This window comes from Phoenix dactylifera, chromosome 1, assembly GCF_051530095.1.
Source record: "Phoenix dactylifera cultivar Ajwa chromosome 1, Ajwa_hap1_PhDact_Kaust_v1.1, whole genome shotgun sequence".
Taxonomy (NCBI): Eukaryota; Viridiplantae; Streptophyta; class Magnoliopsida; order Arecales; family Arecaceae; genus Phoenix; species Phoenix dactylifera.
In genome coordinates this window covers 23,833,608-23,840,804 of record NC_143190.1, presented here as the reverse complement: position 1 = coordinate 23,840,804, position 7,197 = coordinate 23,833,608, and the positions used below count along the sequence as shown (strand labels likewise).

At 38.9% G+C, this 7,197-nt stretch overlaps 1 non-coding gene across 1 annotated transcript; it reads left to right on the top strand.

Moving 5' to 3' along the window:
- Positions 1-6,517: 6,517 nt before the first annotated feature.
- LOC149768546 (small nucleolar RNA R71) lies at positions 6,518-6,623 on the top strand. The gene has a single exon (XR_016398555.1). It is a non-coding gene; the product is annotated as a small nucleolar RNA R71 (small nucleolar RNA).
- The last annotated feature ends 574 nt before the right edge of the window (positions 6,624-7,197 follow it).

The window sequence follows — 7,197 nt, the reverse complement described above, 5'->3', positions numbered from 1 at the left end:
GCAAACAAGAGAGAGACATGTTCAGAGTCTGATTTAAGAAAAGAATTATTTGCTTTTTATCATATTTTAAATTTATTTCAATGATCATTCAATTTCATGGTAAAATACGTATTTATCAATTTAAGAATATTGATAAATGCTATGGAAAGATAACTAAATTATAGATTATCAAGCACTTATCACACCCCCAAACCTATGTTTTGCTAGTCCTCGAGCAAAATAAAACTAGAAAAGAAGAATTCTAACTCACTTTCGCAGGCATCGCGGTTACATTTACCATATGTAACAAGGCTTTAAACCCCTAGGTTATCCTAGTGGACGAGTTATAGTCTCGTGAGGATTTTCAGTAAAGATACTCACAAACTTAAATAAATCATTTATTATTATTGTTATTATATATATATATATTTTTTTAGATCGATTGATCTATGAAGTGAAAATCAAATTCCAAATGCATACTAGTAAAGAATTTCAAAAACTCTCTTTTTTTATTATTATTATTAAAATATAATTTAAGATACATAAATGATAAGAGTTTCAAAGCACACACGGTTTTATTTACTAAGTCAGCCCAAATCCTAGGTCAAAAATGCAATTCAAGTTGAGGTCATTAAGTTTCCGTTAGGAAGTTGTAAGACTTATTTATACTGGAGTGCTCAGTGAAATCTGGACCGTACACAAGCTAAGGGTTCGGATCTCCAAAATATTGCTAATACTAGTAGTTTCTAAGGATTGGTCACTACTCACTGATTCAAAATCATCTTATCTGCAGGATTTCGAGAGTTGTGGATGTTTACTTTAGTACCTCACGGGCTTTATCTGTAATATTCCAGTTTACTCGAATTTCTACAACGACGGCTTTCACACTATTGTCTTTTACAAGGTCAATACAAAGTTTTTTTTTAATAAAAGATGTATAAATTGTGCACTTTTACTCTTGTGGTGATTTCTCCGTGTAACGAGCAATCAGTCGACAACTCTCACACCAGTTGGCACAAGGTGTCGGGCATCAAGACTTCCCTACGGACTTATGCTCAGAGTCCTCATCACAAGCCCACCTGACCTTTGACAATAGGTAGCCCTTTTCGATGTTCCTGACTAAATCCTTTTTATTGATATTTTTTTTTTGAATTAGATAAGTATGATTCATCAGAGTCCAAGATTGCTACTATACTATCAACATATTGTCAAGCCTAGACCTTAGAAGGGTCGGCCAGTGTGTAGTGAAATTCCAAAGTATTAATTAGCTTACAACTCCCTAAGAGAGACTTAATAAAAAGAACTTAAATTTATATTACTTCCGACTAGTCATTGGGCTTTTTAGATTTTATATACCTTGTGTATTTATCATTCTCGCATTCATGTATAGAAATTAGGTTATATATATATATATTTATTTATTTATTTATTTTTTAAATTGTAAAAATGAACACAATTTTTTTTTAAAACATATTTTATTTTTTTATTTTTTTATTTCTTTTGATAAACCTGACATTATGAAGTGAAAACGAATGCAAGAGATTCAAACAAAACAAAAAATGAAAAAAATACTTAAAAATACCCCCAAACCTAAACCTAACATTGTCCTCAATGTTAAAAAAAAATCTAAGAAAATTGGGTTGCCTCCCAACAAGTGCTAAGTTTATTGTCTTCAGCCAGACATAGTGCATCCTTAATTATTTTGATAAATAGGGTTCGTCAAATTAAGGGATTCAATCAATTGCCCATCGGTAACACAGTCCACATAAGGTTTTAACCTTTGGCCATTGACTTTTAAAACATGTTCGCCATTGAGGTGTTGGATCTCTACTGCACCATAAGGAAAGACCTTTTTTACTATGAATGGTCCATCCCACCTACAGCGAAGTTTACCCGGGAAGAGTCGCAACTTTGAATTGAATAGCCAAACCTTTTGACCAGGTTCAAAGGACTTACGGTTAATATTTTTATCATGAAAAGCCTTAGTCCTTGCTTTATAAATTTTAGCATTTTCATAAGCCTCATTGCGCAATTCTTCAAGTTCACTTAGTTGGAGTTTTCGGTGAAGACCAGCTACTGCCATGTCTAAGTTAAACTTTTTGATAGCCCAGAAAGCTCTATGTTCAAGTTCTACCAGTAAGTGACAAGCTTTTCCAAAAACTAATCGGTAGGGAGACATGCCAATAGGAGTTTTGTAGGCAGTACGATAGGCCCAGAGTGCATCATTTATCCTTTGAGACCAATCTTTCCTATCGGGACGTACCGTTTTTTCTAAGATGTGTTTTAACTCCCTATTGAATACCTCGACTTATCCACTCGTTTGGGGATGGTATGGGGTAGCAACTTTGTGGGTGATGTTATATTTGCGAGCCAAAGCCTCGAAAGACCGGTTGCAAAAATGAGATCCCCCATCACTGATGATGGCTCGGGGTGTGCCAAAACGACAAAAGATGTTTTCATGTAAAAATTTAATCACAATCTTGTGGTCATTAGTTTTAGTGGCGACAGCTTCTACCCATTTTGAAACATAATCAACCCCTACAAGAATATATTCGAAATCAGAGGATGGTGGAAAAGGGCCCATAAAGTCAATACCCCATACATCAAAGATTTCTACAATTAAAATAGGATTGAGAGGCATCATATCTCTACGGAAGATGGTACCCATCCGTTGGCACCGTTCACAAGTTTGGAAAAAGTTATGGGCATCTTTGAAAAGTGTGGGCCAATAAAATCCACTCTGTAAAACTTTTGCTGTAGTTTTTCTACCCCCAAAATGTCCCCCACAAGCTTGTGAATGGTAGAATGAAAGAATACTTTGAAATTCGCATTCGGGGACACATCGATGGATTACTTGATCGGGACAATACTTGAATAGATCGGGATCATCCCAATAATAGAACTTTACTTGTGAAAAGAATCGGTTCTTGTCTTGAGTTGACCAATCATCAGAAATTCGTCCTATGGCAAGGTAATTTACTATGTTTGCAAACCATGGCGTTTTCATTCCTTGTACCCCAAATAATTGTTCATTTGGGAAAGCATCATGTAAGGGTGAGGTATTCTTAGAGGGCTCAAGAAGAATCCTAGATAAGTGGTCTGCTACGACATTTGCAGTTCCTTTCTTGTCACCAATTTCTAGGTCAAATTCTTGTAGTAAAAGAATCCATCGAATCAGACGGGGTTTGGTGTCCTTCTTTGTAAGAAGGTGTCGAAGGGCAGCATGATCAGTGAATACGGTAACCTTGGATCCTAATAGGTAAGATCGAAACTTGTCTAGCGCAAATACTACGGCTAGTAACTCTTTCTCAGTGGTGGTGTAGTTCAATTGTGCATCTGAGAGTGCTTTACTAGCGTAGTAGATGACATGAGGTACTTTATCTAGCCGTTGCCCTAAAACTGCCCCAATTGCATAGTCGGATGCGTCACACATTAATTCAAATGGAAGGGTCCAATTAGGGGGCCGTATGATAGGTGCAGTGGTCAATTTCGAGCGAAGATTTTCAAATGCCTCCTCGTATGCTTTATCAAAGACAAAGGGAGTGTCCTTGGCCAGAAGATTGCACAAGGGTTTGGAAATCTTACTGAAATCCTGAATGAAGCGACGGTAGAAACCAGCATGGCCAAGGAATGATCGGATTTGTTTCACAATTTTGGATGGGGGGAGATTGGAAATAAGATCGACTTTGGCTTTATCTACTTCAATGCCCCTCTTGGACACGATATGTCCTAAAACTATGCCTTCTTGAACCATGAAATGGCTCTTTTTCCAACTTAATACTAGGTTGGTCTCCTTACATCTTTTCAAAACTAAGGTCAAATTATCCAGACAATCGTCAAAAGATAGGCCAAAAACTGAAAAATCATCAATGAACACTTCTAGAAAGTTTTCCACCATATCTGAAAAAATGGCCATCATGCATCGTTGAAAAGTTGCGGGTGCATTGCATAGTCCAAAAGGCATCCTCCTATATGCAAATGTCCCAAATGGGCAAGTAAAAGTGGTTTTCTCTTGATCGTCCTGGTAAACAGGTACTTGATTATATCCAGAATAACCATCTAAGAAGTAGTAGAAACCTTGACCAGCCAACCGTTCCAAAATTTAGTCTATGAAAGGTAGAGGGAAATGGTCTTTCCTAGTCGTCGAATTAAGTTTTCTGTAGTCAATACACACGCGCCAACCCGTGATTGTGCGTGTTTGTATCAATTCTCCTTCCGTATTTTCAACCACAGTGATACCTGATTTCTTGGGTACAACTTGTGTCAGACTCACCCACTTACTATCAGAAATTGGATAAATGATTCCGGCATCTAATAACTTCACCACTTCTTTCTTGACTACCTCTTTCATGTTAGGATTGAGTCTTCTTTGCATTTCTCGGGTGGGCTTTGCATCATCTTCGAGATGAATTCGATGCATACAAACAGAGGGGTCAACCCCTTTCAAATTGGCTACAGACCATCCTATGGCATGTTTATTCTCTTCTAGCATCCTTAAAAGTTTACCCTCCTGTTCAGTAGATAAGTTGGCCGCGATGATTACAGGGAGGGTATCTTCTGGTCCTAGAAAGGCATACTTAAGAGTTGTCGAAAGTGGCTTTAACTCAAGTTTAGGTGGAGAATCAATGGAAGGACAAAGTGGTGTGCTAGCAATGGGGGGAAGGGGTTCAGGTCGGATCTTCCAAGGAAGGAAACTCATAGGAGATTGATTGTCGAGTAAGATGTTAACTTCTTCTACGGCCTTGTCTATATCAAAGTTGTCAATGTCAAAATGGGCCAAACATGCCTCTAAGGGGTCATTTGCTAAGATATAGGGAAGGGCGTTCTCTACAAGATCATCCATTTCATTAATTAGGCAACACTCGTCTTTCCTCACATATTGGTCAGCAACATGAAACACATTCAACTTAATTTTCATGTTCCCAAATGATATATCCATTGCCCCAGTTCTACAGTTGATACATGCATTGGCTGTAGCTAAAAAGGGACGACCAAGAATCACAGGGATTTGTTTTTTAAGGTTGGGCACATGTTCCATGTCAAGGACGATAAAATCTACTGGAAAATAGAATTTGTCTACCTTGACAAGAACATCTTCAATCATCCCCTTGGCATCTTCACCGATCGATCAGCCAATTGTAAAGATACCGAGGTAGGTTTCAATTCACCCAACCCAAATTTTTCATAGACTGAATAGAGTAGAAGATTCACACTTGCCCCTAGATCTAAGAGTGCTCGGTCGATGGAGTTATTTCCTATGACACAGAAAATAGTGGGAGCACCAGAATCTTTGAACTTTGGAGGGGTGTTGTGTTGGAGAATGGAACTTACCTGCTCAGTTAGGAGGACCTTTTTAGGCACATGTGTTCTAGATTTTCGCTTTTGGGTGCAAAGGTCTTTGAGAAATTTGGCATAGGAGGGAACTTGTTTGATGGCATCAAGGAGTGGGAGGTTGATTTTAACTTGTTTGAAGACCTCCATCATCTCTTCTAATGAAGTTCCCTTCTTGCCAAAGGGAGAGGGTGCATTAAGTGGTTCAGAGAATGGAGCCTTTGGAATGTGGGTTGTGGCAGATGGTGGACTAGCTGAAGAAGGTTTTGGGTTTTCATGTGATACATTCCTCTCCTCTTCTTCACCTTTCTTATTATTACCCTCCCCAACCTTATTATCTATTATACGTCCACTCCTTAGGGTAGTCAAAGCATTGGCTTGCTCATGATTTAGTCGAGTTTCTTGAGCCACGTATTGTCCCCTAGGATTATTCATTGGTTGACTTGGAAGCTTACCTTCCTCTCGCTTGTTTAATGCATTGGCTAGTTGACCCATTTGGGATTCTAGCTTAGCAATTGATTGCGTGTGAGAGTGCAATAGTTGTGTGTTTGCCTCCAAACCTTGAAGGGCAGTCAACACCTTCTCCTCAAAGGCTGTATTTCTTTGGGTTGGAGGAGGAGGGTGTTGAAATTGATTTGAGGGACGGTAGAGATGAAAATTTTGAGGGTTTTGAAAATTTTGGGAGTAGGGTTGGGTAATATTCGAAGCTTGCTGCCTCCAAGAAAAATTTGGATAATTCCGCCATCCCGGATTATATGTATTGGAAAATGGATCATTACCCGGTCTGGGTTGTGTTTGAGCAGCATTGATGTGTTCTTGCACGAGTTCGGAGAATTGAGGTGCTGAGGGGCACTCATGAATAGGATGCGATGGGCTAGAACAGATAGCACATACTTGTGCTTGGGAAGAGCTAACGACATGTCCTCCTATCATTAGTTGGTCAATCTTATGGAACAATGCATCTACCTAGCTAGACAGGTCCATAGAACGACTTATTTCACAAATGGACCCTTTTCTTTGAAAATTCGGGGGTGCTTGACGAGAACATGAAGCATGGTGGAGGAAGTTTTCATTAAGATTTTCAAATAGTTGCTATGCTTCATGCTCATTTCGAAGCATGAAAGTCCCCCCGCATGCGGCATCGATCATCTGACAGTTTCGTTCAGTCAAACCGTCATAAAAACATTGCACTAGCTGCCACTTAGGTATTTGATGATGAGGGCATTTACGGATTAGGTCCCGAAATCTCTCCCAAGTTTCATGAAATTCTTCTCCCTCGGTTTGGGAGAAGCTTGTAATGGCACGTCTAAACTGGTTTGTTCTTCCTATGAAAAAGTATTTTTTAAGGAAATCTTGTTGCATTTGATCCCAAGAACGAATCGAGTTGGCTTCTAAAGAATTCAGCCATTGTTTGGCTCTATCTTTAAGGGAGAAGGGGAATAATCTAAGTTTTAGAGCATCATCAGTAAAGTTCTGAATCTTGACAGTGGTGCAAATCTCAAGGAATTCATCTAGGTGTTTATATGGGTCTTCATTGGTGAGCCCATAAAAAGATGGGAGCATTTGGATCACACTAGATTTTATTTCATATTGTACAGCTGCTACTTCAGGTAATCGAATGCAAGATGGGGAAGTGTAAATGGTGGGAGTAAAGTACTCCCTCAGGAGTTTGGGTTGTTCTTCAGCCATCTCAGGAGGTGGGGATGATTCTATTGTTCTGATCTTAGCTCGAATATTTCTAAGGGTCCGTTCTATTTCAGGGTCAAAAGGTAATAGGTCACGTACTCTAGAACGACTTCCTTGTATACACTAGTACTTGATCAGTCAAGCATGCAATAAAAGATAAATACATCAATCCTTGTATTTGTCCTAAAATCACTAGACAGC